The sequence below is a fragment of the Pogoniulus pusillus genome, chromosome 19, assembly GCF_015220805.1.
Source record: "Pogoniulus pusillus isolate bPogPus1 chromosome 19, bPogPus1.pri, whole genome shotgun sequence".
Taxonomy (NCBI): Eukaryota; Metazoa; Chordata; class Aves; order Piciformes; family Lybiidae; genus Pogoniulus; species Pogoniulus pusillus.
In genome coordinates this window covers 610608-626863 of record NC_087282.1, presented here as the reverse complement: position 1 = coordinate 626863, position 16256 = coordinate 610608, and the positions used below count along the sequence as shown (strand labels likewise).

The 16256-nt window shown below is 45.1% G+C and overlaps 1 protein-coding gene across 9 annotated transcripts in view; it reads left to right on the top strand.

Annotated features, from left to right (window-relative positions):
* Positions 1-16256, top strand: part of PCDH11X (protocadherin 11 X-linked) — a 450326-nt gene that overhangs the window by 279658 nt on the left and 154412 nt on the right. The window lies entirely within an intron of this gene.

Genomic DNA, 16256 nt, shown 5'->3' with positions numbered 1-16256 from the left:
GACCAGCGTGATGTGCAAGTAGACTTGCTGCAGAGGAAGGGAATCTTACTGGACTGAGGAGGTTAGTGCAGTGGTAGCCTGCTGCTTCAGCTGAACTTCTTCAGGAACTTTAACCTTACTAACTTACAGTCTGCATTTTATAAAGGTGTTTATCAGCAAAGCAGATCTGCATAGGTAACATGCAGACATATGTGGTGCTGGAGCTGCCCTGGGATGGGTGCTTGTGCTTGCTCGTGAGCAACCTTTGTAAACCCAGAGGAAATTATAGTAGCTCTTTTCCAGTTGTCATTCACCTCCTGAAACAAGTGGAGGCCAGCTGAGATAGAGGGCAGTGAGGAGAGGATGAGACAGTTGGGTTGGTTCAGCTTGGAGAAGATCAGGTGAAGGGAAGACTGCAGTCTGTGTGTGCCTTAGAAAAGAGCAGAGAAAAGAGGGAGGCACTATCAGTGCGAACAAACTCCAGGAGCAATTTCCCAGAAATTCTCTGGAATCTCCATTCTTAGAGACCTTCACACCCTGACTGGACATGTCTCAGGGCAACATCTTCTAGATGGAGATACTCTGAACAGGAGGTTGGACTAGGTGAGCTCCAGAGCTTGCTTTCAACCAGAATTGTTCTCTTTCTCTTTGGCGTTTTTCACCCTCTCAACCTTGTCTAAAACCTATTCATCGCTGGCGTAAGCTGTTGAGGAAAAAAGGCAACAAACAAAACCAAGAACTTTTTATTTGTGGATTCACTTTCCAGTCTGTTGAAGCACAGAAGCTAGAACAAATCAACAGGTGTTTGGCAGCATGGAAAAAAAGCAATGGTTAGGATGAGAGAAAAGAAACAGAAAACCCTGGTGAAGGTTGTTCAGATCTCAGAATTCTCCCAGAGAACTTCAAGAAATAATCTGTCTTAAAATATCCTCCCAGGCATGGAGTGGCAGTGGAAGTGAAACTGCAGATGCTGCAAACGATGGCGTCTTAATCTATGCACTTTGTATCTCCTCAGCTGTCTTCCCTGTCATGTTTCAGCTGTCCAACTCCAAAGTCACAAAGCTAACAGCTTTGTAGATGAAGTTCTGCTTTCCCATTCTTGGCTGGATTGCTTCTGGCAGCTTGTGTTTGCCTGTTGCTGAGATTCGCTCAGATTAATTTCCACCTTGGCACTGAGGATTTGCATCAGGCTGTTACACGTCCAAGGAGGCAGTAAGTGACTGCCTATCAATATCCTGAAGACGCTTGGGGTCTTTAAAGCCTTTAGGGACTTCATAAACTGGCTTGTGCGGATCAGGAGATACCTTTGTGTGAACCACCTTTGGCAGCTACTGCAACAGCCTTACTAATTGAAACAAGATTTAGGAGGGCTGTTTACAGTTTTGTTCCTGCTTCCCCTAAGTGGTAAAAAACCTCTGAAATAGGAAAGAGTCAGACACCAGCCCTCCTGAACGAGGCTGTAGAGAATTAGTGGTCACTGAGGTATTGTTTGCTGTCACTGGTGATGCCACTGAGGCCGCAATACTTTTTCAATAGGTGTCAGACAGGATATTTTGTTACTGTCTTAAAGCTCGTGTTGTAAACCTCCAGATGTATGTCAGAGTGAGCAGTGGCACTGGGAGTGATCAAGCCAAGTATCCTTTTTCTAGCCCCCTAAGCTGGGGAAGTCACAGAATCACAGAACATTAGAGGTTGGAAGGGAACTCCAGAGGTCATCAAGTCCAACCCCCCCGCCAAAGCAGGATCACCGAGGGTAGTTGGTGCAGGAATGCATCCAAGTGGATTTTGAAAGATTCCAGAGGAGACTTCACAGCCCCTGTGGGCAGCCTGCTGCAGCACTCTGTCACCCTCACTGTATAGGAGACATGTGCCAGAAGTCTGCAGAATCTGTAACTGGTGCCTGGAGTCTCCCAGTTCTGCTGTACCTGTGCTAAGGACACAGGGCAGTGGCAGTGGGCTCTTACTGGAGAGCTGCAGAAGGTGATGGTATCCCACTCAGTGTACCTGGGGCTTGGCACTTTTATGTTTTCTGTATCCTTGAAGTGAGGTTTGCCATCGCCAAGGAGTTTACTTTGCAGCTGGCAAGAGTCAAAAAGCATCAGGGCTTTTAAAACTGGGTGAAACTTTTCTATTTGGGTAAGAATTTTCTTTCATAGCATGCCAGCAAGCTAATTGGTGCACTGAAGGTGTGCCTGAGTGTGTATCTGCAGGTCTGCCTGTGCACCCCGCACATAAACGTGCATTAAAAACAACAGCCAAGAATCCACTCGCAGCAGTAGCTGCGCCACAGGTGAAAGGGTGGATTTTTAGGGCCATTGAACACTGTAAATGTGTTCATTGTATCAGTGCCTCAGAAATACCCATTCTAAATGACTCTGTGTTGATCCACTGTGAAAATTCATTGTGCTCAATTGCCCTCAAAATTTCTCATTTCTCATCAGTGGTGCTGCAGCCTGCTGACTGCACACTGGGCTGCTGTTCAGAGCACCTAGGCTCCCTGCTTCAGTGTCTGCACACGCTCCACGCAGCCTGCGAGCCTCCTCTCTCTGCTGAATAGGTCTGTGCCTGGGGCTGGTAGCTGTGGGAGCCAGAAAGGTGGGAGTGGGCTGCATGGAGGCAGACAGGCAGCAGGCCAGTCGTGCACGGGTCACGCAGCCTGTGACTCTAACAGGCCAGCGGAGCGTCCGGTTTAGTTTGCAACCGTACCTTTGATTCAGAGAAATCAAAGCCACTCTCACATCGTTTCGGAGGAAAAAGAAACTACCAGTGGCATAAATAACTGAATTTTGGCTTGCATGGCAAGTTGAGTCACAAAATGACTGGGGAAGGGGGTTGACATCTCACTGGAAACAGGATTTACTGCTCTGGGTCTGGTTCAGGAAAGGGACATTTATAGCAGATTTTGAATATAGTTTTTATGTCCTCTAATTGCCTGTATTGTCTGCTTGCTTCTAAAAGCCCGTAAAGCAAGGGGGGAACAAAGGAGAGGTGACATCTGAGGACCTCTCCTAAATATGTCTGGAGCTGTCTCAGTTGGGCCTTTAATGTGTAAGAATACCCCATGGCCTGTGGGTGCTTTCCTGCTCTCAGGCATTAGGGTGATGATAGCAGCATGAAGCCCGATGGGACTGGCAGAAGCACTGGCAGAGGAAGGGATGCCTAGGAGGAGGACTTTGCACTCCACTCAGATGCGGCAGTGTGTGCCATCTGAGCAGTCCTGAGCTGCACACTTAGAGAACTACTGCAATCCTGTGCTTGTAAGCGTGCAAGAGAAAATCCTGCAGGCAAGTTGCACACTTTGGCTTAAAAACTGGGGCAGGAGATACGTAATTGTGGAAGAAGACTTTGAGTTTCCTTCCAGTTAGTAGGACCTTTAATGATGTCCTTGTGCCAAGGTCTGGCTGGAGCAGTGGTTCATTTCAGGGCAATAGCTCCTCAGGCAGTGCAGAGCCACTGCTCCGGGGGCGATTCAGCCTCACATGACTGAGCCTGCGCTTCAGCTGCCCGATGTCAAGGTCAGGCTGCCTCACTCCGAGGCTGTTCAGTGCCTGGGCTCCTTAGTAACTCCTTGGTTCGTATTTCTCTACAGATTCAAACCTGTGTATCGTTTAGGGTTGCTGGGGAGGCAATCTTTCACCCTAAAAAATGGGGGAAAAGAAATTCCTTTTTTGGTAGGGTTTTGTTGTTGTTATTAGTAGGCAGTTTGCCTTGCATCCCCGCTCTGCCCTGAACTCTGCTTTTCAGGTAGATCATTTGCAAGCTTCTGGAGGCTCCTTTCCAGGGATATGAATAGCAGCCATAGCTTTCCAAGAAGAGCAGTGTGTGCATGCACATGGCATTTCCCATCTGCACTCCCAAGTGTACCCCAAATGATGATCTGGGCAAACAGCAAGGGCTGTCGCGTCTCTGCATGTCTCTCTAGCATCTTAGGGTGGCAAAGTACTGGTTCCTACCAGCCTTGGTGTGAGTAGCCATAAGTCAGCTCTTCTTCAGGTTCAGGAAAGGACCCAGTATGTAAAGCAGAAAACGTTGCTTGGTTTGCTTTTATTCAGCAGTTTTGTTCTGTCCAAATTCCTGTGAGCAGAAGGGAAGGCCCCCTTGTGTCAGCGCCGGTTTGGGACATTCGAATGCATAAAATGGATAGAGCTGTTCTATGGGAGCCATAAAACATCAGAGAGGTGTTCTCTGACTAGAGTCTGACAGCCAGGCTTTGTCTAAATCATTTGCTGACTTCAGTCATCCATTTCCCAGGAAAAAAAAGTAAAGCTACTCCTTCCTATAATCTCAGAGGGTCTCGAGGGAGAGGATAAAGGCTGGCTTGAGTGTATTGTCTGGACTCAACCCTTCAGTACTCATCATCTTCATTCCTTTTATTCTTAGGTGTCCAAATCATTTTCAAATGAGGAAAGAGAACAGAAATTGTTGCCTGAAAGTGGCAAATGTGACCAATTCTGTCAAAACTGAGCTTTTATTCTCTTAGTTTTACTGAAGGTCTTCAGTGTTTTGCTGCTGGTTTTATGATATTTCAAACCCCAGATACTTCCACAGCTGCAGATTATGGTTATGTAGTCTGTAGGTTTACACTTTCACATAGCTCCAGTTGCATCCTTTCCCCCAGTACATCACATTTACATTGTGGTTACATTCTGCTTCGTGATTAACTGGCTTTCAATCTCAGCACAGGAAATCTGTGCTGGATGTGCAAGTCTGCAGACAAAGGGCAGGGTAACCCAATTCTCATCCGTGCAGCTTTTTAATTAGTTGCTGCACACCTGAGGATTAGGTTTGTTGGGCTTTCTTTCAGAACATAGCATTAATATTCAATTTCGTTGAGGACTTTCAGCAAACAGACAGAATTAGCAAAGGTGTTAAACAAATTTGCGAGCTGCCACATTTCCATTTCTATTGCAGCTGTTCCAACCTTGGCCGAGTGCAGGCAGTTGAGCAGGGCTTTCCTTAGGTGTTTGTGCTCAATCTTGAGGAGTATCTGAGTAGTTTCCAATAGGAACTAATATGCATTTGAATTTGCTGAACCGATTTTCTGGGGGCCAGGTGGAAAGTGCCGCCTTGCTCCACGCTCTCTTACCAGCCTCCCAAAGTGCATGATTTCCTTTTCTTTTTGTCTAGCTTTCAGAATATTCTGTATCTGAACAAGATAGTTGTGGTTTTTTTTAACCAGGTTTGAAATTATTATTTTAGACATGAAAGGCTTGTTAAATTCTGTCCTTATCTGGAATACTTTTAAATGGATTGATACGTGAGGAACAGTTTTGTGAAGTATTCTGCATGTGGCTTTACAGCTCTGAGTTAAATTACTGCTGTTAAAACCCAGCTAATCTATAGGAAAGGTGGAGTTCTGTGAGGCTTAAATTACCACTGGAAAAAATCAGGATTCCAGTGTAAGAGAACAGGTCTAGAAATGAATTCTTATTTTCTGACTCCCCTGGGAAATGAGCTCTGCTACTGAAGCGCTGGCAAGGTGGCGTTGATTTTGCATGGAGTCCTTTGGCTGCTTTTACGATGGCATAAATTCACTTTATGTTATAGCTTGCTAATACATACGGTGCTATAAATCCAAAACACTCTTTCACAACTTTGGAGAGAGCTATTGAGGTGACGGTGATGATGTAACTTATCCTAAAATACTATTTACGTTGTATTAAGATTCCTGCAGGGACGGGTTGTGTTTCCGTCCGAGAGCTATGGAGTTGCTGTGTAGCACAGATGAATTGTATTTGTATGTTCCACGTATTTGCAAGTGTGGCTGTGACATTTATTTCACCTTCTGGTTCTTTGCCAAGAAACACTTTCAGTAGTGCTAGAAGAAAGCTGTTCAGAAACCCTGCATCCAACAGGAGTACTGAACTCCACGGGGTTTGTGAGGAGCTCTGCTCTAAACTGTGACAACAGAGTTGTTCACCTGCATAGCAGAGGGTGACATCCCTGTGGGGGGACAGCTGTGGTGGACTTCAGGCACTCCTGACACATCTCTCTTCAAACCTGACTGGGTGAAGAAAACAGAAACTGCCTCCTTTAATCCCCTGGCCTGTGAACTGCATTAGCAGAGGCTGTGGGGCAGGCTTGCAACGAAGTAGCAGAGTGGCCTTCTTCAGGAGAGGGCTGGGGCAGGCTGCAGAGGAGAGTCCTCTCCCTAGCTGTCCCAGTTCAATTCTCTGCCAATTTGATTTAAGCCTCTGATAGTGAGTTAAGTGTGCTGAAGTGGTGCGGGTGCTGCTCCTCAGGCAATCTCATCTTCTGCTGCGTTGCAGAGGCTGATGAGCAAAGGAGACTCCGAGCATCACACTGACTGCAGAGCCCTTTCTCTGCACTCTGCTCCGTGCTAGGGGTCAGGGCTTGAACTCTTGTGAGCAAATGAGGAGCATTCCATATAGCTGCCAAAAGGAGCAGGCAGTGCAAGAATATTTCAAAGGGGTGTTTCTTATGACTCTTCACAGGTTTGGATGTGCAGTTTGCTTTGTCGTTTGCTTAAGCTGATTAGAAATCTGAGTTCTTCCTTCAGCATAGCCTGCAGTAGTCTTATCTGTCCTTAAAGGGACTTCCTATCTGCATTTTTGTATAAGCACTCTCTGCAATCTGGTTCTGTTACAAACCAGCATTTAGGCTGTGTTCTGGGCTGCTTTGTGGGCTGACTTTTCTGCAAGAAAGGGGCAACCTTTGGGCTACTTTTGTGCAGCCTTTTCCAACTCCTGTCTTTACTCTTGTTTGTGCTTTCTCTGGTGTATGAAGCTTCACAGGTATAGAGTTTACAGAAAGAGTTGACAATGTGTTTGTTGAACGTAAAGGTTGTGGATTAACTCCTGGTGGGCCACATTAGTCTAGAAATCCAAAACTGTGTGTGTGCCTTTTTGATAGCCTGGATTGTCATTGCTCTCCCTCACCACTGTTTCACTGCCCTGCTGCTGATGCTAACCAGAGCCCTGATGTTGTTATGTGGGTTCTTCCCTGACTCGGTCAGTGGTAGACAGCACCCTCACTTCACTTCCTAGGCCAGGGCAGAAGTCACATAAGGGCTGTCATTTTTTAGAGCAACAAAGACATAATGACTTAGAGCAAGATGTTTTCTCACCATGCCTTGCTGTGCTGTGTGGCTGAATGCTCACTGAGCTGATGTGAGTGGTTAACCCACTGAAATCGCAACAGTGCCTCCTGTCTGAGGCATTGCTCTGTGTCAGCAGGCAGGATCAGTGCCTCCTGCCATCCTCAGTCAGCTCCTTAAGCTCCATGTTAGTAGCTGTTAGTTTAATATAGCACTGCATGCAGGACTGGACCACAGTCCCTGCTCCAGTCTAGGGCCTAGCAGTGAAATGATAAAATGCTTTGCTGTTGGTAGTGGTCTTGTTGCAGCCCTGCATTTCCAGTTGCTTGAGAGTTACATGCAGAGTGGTCTGCAGGAGCAGATCTGTGGCTTGCCTTCATCCTGTACACTAGGATGCATACAACCCAGTTCTGTGGGGCGCTGCCTTGAGGTTTCTGAAAGCCTTGGGAATGGGATGGCCTTTGCAGCAGTTACTGATGCAGAACAAATGTTGAGAGGAAGATGAGAGTCCTCCTGCACAAACAGGGGAAGGTGACAAAATCTTCCTGAAAAGGGATCCTTGTGCCCCAGAGGTTGCTGTTGCTTAGCTGTGACAAAGGAAGTTTTCCCACCTGAGATAGGTACTGTGCATTAAGGTACCCCAGATTGATGCTTTGAGCTAGAAAATAAATAATAACTTGTACCAATGTGATAAATTTGGAGTAAGCCTTTCAGCAATTATGAATTGGTTATTGTCATGGAAGGGATTTCTCTATTCCTCCTCTGCTAGGGGGAGGTGAGAAATTAATTTGAGGTGGTATTAATTTTTTATAAAATTATTTATTAAAATTAATATTTACAAATTTGTGCCACCCCCAACCACTATGAAATCTGGTTCATAGTGCAAGTTTATGAAAACAGCTTGGGATATATTTACAGGGATTGATTATTAAATGGAAATATCAAATGATCAACAACTATAGACAGAGAGAAAGATTCCCTTAGGCTTAATGCCTCTTAACAACTATGCTGTCTGCCCAGCAAGGGCTGAAACTGTGTGTGCTCTAAAGGTAAAGGTAACTTATATTACAAAGGATTTAAAGCTTGCTTAAATGTGTTGCTCTCAAGTATTAATCATTAATCACCCTCCTGGGATCCTGTCACAGCGTGTGCCCAGTATTTGGGGTCTTGGTAAAGCTGGAGTCTGTCCCGGCTTGCAGGTGAATGATAGGGTTCCCGGTCTCTGGGGTAAACAGGATTTCTCTGACCTTCTCTCCTGGAGTGAAATGGTCTCTGCCTTGGAGCTGTTGCTTCTGGATGCAGTGTCAGGGAGGATCAGCTGGCAGGATTTCCCGGTGCAGGAGAAGGATCTGTCTGTGCAGCTGCTAACACGGTCTCACAGCTAGCAGGCTGTGTTTGTAGCTTTGCAGGCTGAAGGTCTGCTGGGCCTGGATCTTTCCAGACTTACAGGACAGCTGGCAAGCAGGGTCTATGCCGTGCTGCAGGGAGACTTGAGCTCTGTAGATAAATGCAAGGTAGCAAGCCAATATGTATGGCTTAGGCAGGGGCTCTCAGCTCCCCATATATGTATGAAGTGCAGGCGTGCAGGCGCTCTGCTTCTCAAAGGGTTCACAGGCAGCTTAACTGCGCCCTGAGATCAATGCAAGAGGGCTGAGCCTCAGTAAGTATGCAAGTGAGTAAGGCCCGATCCTGTGTCTAGGCCATGCAAGCAGGTCTGTGCTGCTGTGTGGATCAGAGAGCTGAGCTTGGTCCTCTGAGTCTGGATGCTCTGAATGCTCTGAATAGTCTGGACACGTGGTGCTCCTTTGCACCCCTCTTGATAGACTCTGGGCTGAGATTCGTGGCTCATTTGGCCATCTAAAGTGACCAATCAGGCTGGCAGTAAGCCAAACCTTACCTTAATAGGCAGTAGCAGTTTGCCTGGACCCTCCCAATAGGGGATTACCTGGGCAGACCCCAGGGGCACACGGACTGGGCGTGTGTGTGTTACACAACCTGTTTGCTGCCTCCTGGGTCCTGGCAGAAAAACATGTCCAGGCATGCAGAGGCATAGGGAAGCCTCAGTTTTGGGGCTGTGGCCTCTCCACCACAGTTATTCACATGAACACAATGCTTGTAAAGAGCAAAACCGAATTTTGCCAACATATGCAAACTTTTCCTTTTGAATTTAGTAAGAAATTCCCAATCTGGTGTTCAGTAAGGAGAACGTCTGTGAATTCCTTAGGTTTTTCCCCAAACTTGCTGCACCAGGAACTTCATTTCTCTAAGAACCTCTTCAAAGCATAATGCCATTAGAAGCTCAGTCTGTAATCCATACAGTGCAGCTTTGTTAGCATGCTTGGCCTTTCTTGTTTGTTTGTTTCCTAAGTCTGTGCAGCAGAGCCTATTCCAGGATGCCATAAGGCAGTCAGACCAGGCAGAGTGCGTCCATCTAGTTGAGGAAACTGACTGCAGAGTTGAAGATCTTGTAATCTGAGCTCATTAAACTGTGACACTGTGGGTGTCCCAAAACATGGCCATTCCTAGCTGGGAATTGGCACTTGGAAGTCACAGAAAATATCAATTTCGTCCAGCTTGACACTGGCCTTTGTTTTGTTTTCCACATTAGAGCTTCAAAGAAATCCAGTTGTAAAAATCCCTCTTTAGCTAATATTATTTTGCTGTTTAAGTGAAATTGTAACAGTTCTATAATCCTAAAGATATTCAAAGCGTGCTGGGAAGGAGAGGGAAGAAGTAGACAAATGATTCCTCCTGCAAACATTGATTTTGAACCTTCAAATGGAAATATGTAAATAAAACAGTACTCGGAGATAATGCCTACAGGTTTTTCTTCAGGCACTTTGCAGACAACACAGGTTCCCTTCCCTCGTGGTGGCACAGTTCCAGCTGCAGTCTGCCTGCCTGAGCCTCTCAGGCACGTATCCATGGATATCTCCCTCTCCTCCTTTGCCATTTCTTTATCAAGTTAATGGTAAATGAAATGCTGATGTTTCAGAGGAGATGGGTTACATATTAATCTGACCAGTGCACATTAGGAGAGCCCTGAGCAGGATTTGCAGCTGCAGAAGATTGTGGCTGTGTTCCTGTGTTTAATAGAATAATTTAGGCGTAGAGACAGAAAGGAGTCTGTACCAAAATGAGTACAAGCACTTTTAAGTAGAAAACCTGTAGCTAATTTCCAATCCTGTAATTGAATTTGCAGGCTAGCACATAAATAAGGCTGGGCTGTTTTAAAAGTTGGATGCTTTCCACTGCATAATAATGTTCTGCTGTCTTGCAATGCTGGCCCATGTGTTTTCCCACTGCCTGTGCAATTCCATCGTGGTGCTGCATGCCTGCAAAGTTCCCTGAGCTGCAGCTTTCGCAGTGTTGCAGCAGGGAAGCTTCAGGGACACCTGCGGGGTGAGTGCTGGCAGCCTGCTGGAAGGGAGCTGCTCACTGGAAACCTGCTGCAGCACGCCCAGCCAGCAGTGTCTGGGCCGTGCTGGCTGAGGTGCAGAACTCTTCCCTTGAAAGCTTTTTCATGATCTTTTCGGTTTGCTCCCACTAAAAGTCAGAGCAGTTCCTAAGAGGTTTGAGCCCAAGCCTGGGCTTTGAAGACTTTTCCTGAAAAGAAATCCCGACAGAATAGTATTAAATTCCATTAAGGGGTAGTTAACATTCCTTGTATCTTGTCCTGACTTTCATTGGATTACTTGCATTTAGTAATTAGGCAGAAGGTTTTGCAGGTTCCTGAGGAAAATGGTGTTAAAGAGGTGCTGTAATGACGGCAGCTGAAGCAGTTGTGTCCTTGAACTCACAAGTCGGTGTTGGATTGCATTTGTTTGAGAGGCAGCCTCTGGACGTCTGTCAGAGTCAATGGCAACCAGGGCCACCTGGGCAGGAGGAGAGGACGTGGAGCTCATTGTAAGGCTGAATTGTCCCTCTGACTTATGTTCTTAACATTTTAGATACTCCACTGATCTCTCTGGAACAGGTAATGTCTGTAATAATGCCACAATCAATTAAAAGGCAGGTATTAAAGCTCTGTTTTAATCAAGGCTTATTGGGAAATGGAAGCCAAGAATTCTGCTTTTCTTAATAGTACCATTTGCAAAAAGAAAAGCTGGCTGGTAAGATCAAATGAATTATCTGTTCTTTATACATCCTTTATATGTCCACTTTCTCCCTAAAATGAATTTAAATTGCCTCTATCCTGAAGAAGGTATTTCAAAATAATGAGAAGTAGTAGATGGATCTTGCCAGAGCATTCACATGTAGAATTCAAGTATAACTCATTAAACTTTACTCTATAGATAAGAACTCAGCAAAATACAGGTTGTCATGGAGAGATAGGAAGTGGACAACTAAGTTTAATATCTTCCAGTCCCATCTACTTACAAGACTTAAAAAGAAGGCAGTGGATTTCACTGCAAAGTAGGGTATGGAAGAAGCAACCTCTGAGATGCAAGGCTGCAGAATGGGCTTGAACACACTGGTTGTGGTGCTCTCACTCTTCCAGTCTGGGAACGATGCTCAGGTGCCTAAGCAGTCTGCACCCCTCTGCTCCAGGTCAGCAGCAAATACCTGTCTGTGGAAAACTGGCTGCTGTGTGATCTCTGAGCTGTTTGGTACTGGGCTGTGTACTGGACTGCTACATTCTGGAGGATGTCCAGAAGGATTTGCTACTTTCTGCTGTGTTCTGAAGTAAAAGGTCTTAGAGATTTAGTATCATCCAAAACATGATCTCACATACTTGTTTAAGGAAAATAGTTCATTGCATGCATACAAGGATTGCCATGGACAAATGAACTCATTTTGATAATCTAGATAATTAAACTGGGAACCTACAGCTCATCTACAGTATTGTCCTTTGCATCCTGTTCTGCTGTGGAAGGTAAGCTCAGGAGTGGGTGTAACTGGGAGAGCAGAGGCTGACTTGCTATCTACCACACATGAAGAATGGGGGGGAAAGATACTGGGCTGGCAATGAATCTATTGGGTCTGTGACAGATTTGAGATTAAGTTCTTACACTTCCACGACATTTTGAAGTAGACCATTTTTGTTGAGGAAAAGCGAGAGGAAAAGGAAAGGTCATGTCTCTCTTATCAGGCAGTCATAGTCTCTTGTAAAATAGAAATGTCTGTTTAATGTCAGTGAACAGCCCAGATGGAGATTCATGATGGAGCAAAACATCTGTACTTTATCTTACATCTCAAAGTTTGTGCTGCTTAAACCTTGTGATAACAGAATCCTAAGTCATTTTCAGATGAAGTTCCTCTGCCATTACACTGTGGTTCTCCACTCAGGCACCGTCCACCTTCTCCTCTCCAAAATCTCCTCTCCCCATTCTTGCTGCAATGATCCTTGTATCAAATATCTACTGCCAGGAAGCACTCAGCGAGCTACACTCATGTTACTAGATGAAAGTAGTTCACCTTTTTTGCTCAGAGTGGATTTTGCAGATTCTTTTCCTTTTCAGCTGAAAGTAGAGCCAGAGAGGCCAAACGAGTCAGTGCCTGAAGTGATTCAGAGGAGTGGTGGTGCACAGAGGCACAGAGGAAGGCGGGGGGGACAAATAACAGCACATTCCCTGCAGAAAGTTTGACTCTGTAATTCCTCGGAGCTCGGTAGAAGGAGCAGTTTCACTTCTCTGCTACATTTTGGTTTACTTCATCTCTCTGTCTTTTCAGTCTGTTTTCAGTGTGTATGTATTTATCTGAATGATCTATTTCAATAAATCCTTGCTTTGAAGCCCTCCTTTACTGGCAAAATATTCTAGTCCTCTTCTTTTTAACCTTTGCAGGCTTTACAAAAATGGAAAAAAATATTGTTGGCAGTCATGATAGCTTAATTATAATAACAGCCTCAGCTTTTACTTCCTTACTCTCTGGAGTTATGTTTCTGAACTGTTATTTTCCCCAGTCTTCAAATAAAAAGGATTTAAGTGCAGGCTGCCATGAGGTGCAAAATGTGTATGGGCACCTGAATGCGTTCATACACGTGGGGGTCTGGCATCAAACGGGGTACAACTGGACCACTTATTAGCACATGTGCTGGGAGGAAGTGTTGATGTTCCCAAGTACTACAATCATGGTAGCAGATGAGTGCAGCTTTTGGTGTGTGCACATGTGGTGGGGTTTAATTAGCTGCATGGCTGCTCCTCCCTGTGCCCTTCTGCACCAGGAATACCCTTCAGAGGAAGATACACTTTTTATAGCTAACACTTCCACCTTATTTCTGGCAATAATGAGTGGATATTATTTAATAAGTAATGATGGAAAGAACTCTTTCACAGAAATTACCTATTAAGGCATTTCAGAAGTGGTGGCAAATTATATTGCATTGCATATTCATGCAGTTTGATTTAATGCAACGTTTAATGTGAAGTGTGACATTAATTGCTTATAAAGAGTTCCTCAAACTCTAGGTGCAAGTTTTAAAACTGCAGTGCTGCCAGCAGTAAAGACCTGGCAATGCACTTTCATCAGGCACTGTCTGTGTTACTGTCAGGGGTGCTGGCAAAGCAGGAACCTTTCAAAAATAAGCAAGTTTAGTCACTCGAGAGGTAAGTACAAGTCTTCTGGAGCATGGTGTGAGGCAAGTGAGATCAATGGTTTGGGCAGCTAAAGTTCTAGGAGAAATGAACATAGATAATTAGCTTGTGTGCTGCCCTCTTCAGTTTGCCCTCCTGTATCTCCTTCTCCAACATTGCATCCCCCCATTTCAGTTTTATCCTATTTCTTCTGCTTCTCTCCAGTGCCTTCGCGCCTCTTCTTACACCACCTCTTGCCAATGGTAATGTTTTTTGTTCGCTTCTTTTTCAAAGTCAGTCCTCCTCTTAGTCCCTTCCCTCTGCCTTCTGCACATGGGTTTTGTTTTTCACCCTCAAACTCCTTCCTGATTTTTTCACACATTCTCAAAACCCCTTGGAAGCCTTTTTAGTAGTAACAGAAGACATGCATCTACTTATGGTCCTCCTGAGTCAAAATGTGGAGCAGTCACCTGCTGAGCACCGTCAGCTGTGTACAAACAGGCACCCTTGCTGTGCTTGGTGCTAGATTTCAGGAGCTGCTTTGGTGCATGGGGCTTTGTCTGCCACCCTCACCGTTGTTCTGGAACTTCGCTCTCTTTCAGTACCTTTGCTTTCCTGGCCAGGAGTCACTCCTAGGTGCTGTGCCTGATGTCATGTGTGTGATTTTGCATTCCTTTCCAGATCAAAATGTGTAAATGTCGCTGGGTCTCTTGGGAAGCTTTAATCTTGAAAAATAGGTTTTATTGAAGAGTTGTTGGGTTCTACATTCATGATAAGTTTGATAATTACATTAATAATTATTCTTTCATGTTTGCTATTTATAATCAACAAAGCATCTGATTCTGAAGCTCAAGGAGGAATCAAAATACAAGTGGAGTTAAGGCTGTGACAGCAATTGTAAACAGATAGAGTTGATATTGGAAAGAAACAGTTGAGTTGTAAGAAGAAGGCTGGTTCTGCACCACCCTGCTGCACCCTAGCAGTTCCAGTCAAGGTGTTCAGCTGTGGCAGATGAGGCCTCCATGGCTGGAGCTCGGTTGGGTTCCCCATTCTCCTTGTGTCATCTAAACTCATCTATTTCTGCCCTAAATCCCTCAAGTAATCACTTAAATAGCCAGGAGCTTAGCGTGTCTGTGTTTTCAATTTAGCAGATTTATCCCTTCACCTCTGGGTTTATAGTGCAGGTCGCTGAATCCCAGCACTTCAAAGGAAATTTAACAGTTGGAGTTCCTAATAAATCCTTGGCTCACCCACCTGTCTAATTTGTATTAACAAGTTGATTAAAGGTTTGCTTACAGCACATTTTTTTCAGAAACCTGAAACAAGGGGAAAGGGAAACAATAGCATCTGTGGCAGCGTGGCTGTTAGCAGCCTGGACAACTTGGAAGCAAAACGAAAGGCACTTTTCACTCCCATCGTAATTAACCAAGTGCTTTTCAGCTCCCAGATCGCTCTGCACCACAGCCTCTCAGGCTGTGCAATACTGGACCCTATCCTTGTCCTCTCCCTTCCAGAGATTTGTGGTTTGGAATTTCGTGCTCTTCTAATACCAGGTCTGCTCTGCTATTTTTCATTTCTTAGTATTCAAAAGATGTAGTTGGTGAGAATATTTAGTTCTAATACTATAGTTCAATATAACTTAACTTTCCTAACAGCTTACTGTTGGATGGACAGTAAAAGCTATTTCTGGGTAACCTTAGATCTGTGTTGTGGCCGAGATTACTCATCAAGAAGAGAAAGAAAGGGGAAAGCATGGATTGGGTAATAGCTACGTGGGGAGCTTTGGGGTTCTTTTCCAAATACAGATCTAGTGCAAGGGCTTACTGCCCCTCTCCTGCGATGAGGAGCACTCCACTGCTGTTAGCACAAAGTATTGTTTAGCAGCTGAGAAGTTTAGAATTTTCTCTGTTGTTGGTTCACTGAGTTAGTCTTTGATAGCCATGTAGATTTGAGTTGGTTTTGGTTTTCCTGACACGATGGAAAAATCCCTGCTTTGTTTTACTTCAGAGTCTGTTATGCTTCAGTTTTGCCACCAAAGTTAATGCCCAAAGGTGCTTTTTTTTTTTTTTTTTTTTTTTTTTTTTCAATTTATCTCATTCTTTACTTAAAGACTTGGTGGGAGGAACTGAGAATGGGACATGACCTTGCTGTGTGCTGGAAAGCAGTAGGTGGTGGGAGAGCTGTAGCTCCTCGGCGCTTTGAGGGAAGTGTTGACACGTCCACTGGAAATGGGGAACGTGTGCTGCACTTTGATAAAACTGCTTCTTTTTAGCACCAGTAATCACCTGGAGCCAGGCTGAGTCAGGTCAAGTATCTAAGCACCCTGAGACTCTGCCTGTTGGTCACATCAACTTCAGCCTCACTCTGAAGGAACCAAACGCTTCTTGCTTAGTGCACTGCTAGGAAGATAATGTTGGAGAGACTTCCCGCTGTCTGTAGGCATGGGAATGTCCTGACACGCTTCAGAGGCAATCCTTTCCCTAGGATATTAAGCCTGCTTCATTCTTCTCTGCAACTGCCTCGATCGTTGTCTGCTTTCTCATAGCACACTTGTGTGGCAACAGGCACAGGAAGCGGGCATCTCTGCGCTTCTGCCTCTGGTGGTTAGCGGCTTTCAGACCGTGCTGAGCAGGTTGCAGTCCAGAGGGGAAAGCAAAGCCTGGCAGTTGGCTTCCAGCTTTTAACCCAGGTGCAAAGCAAAATGT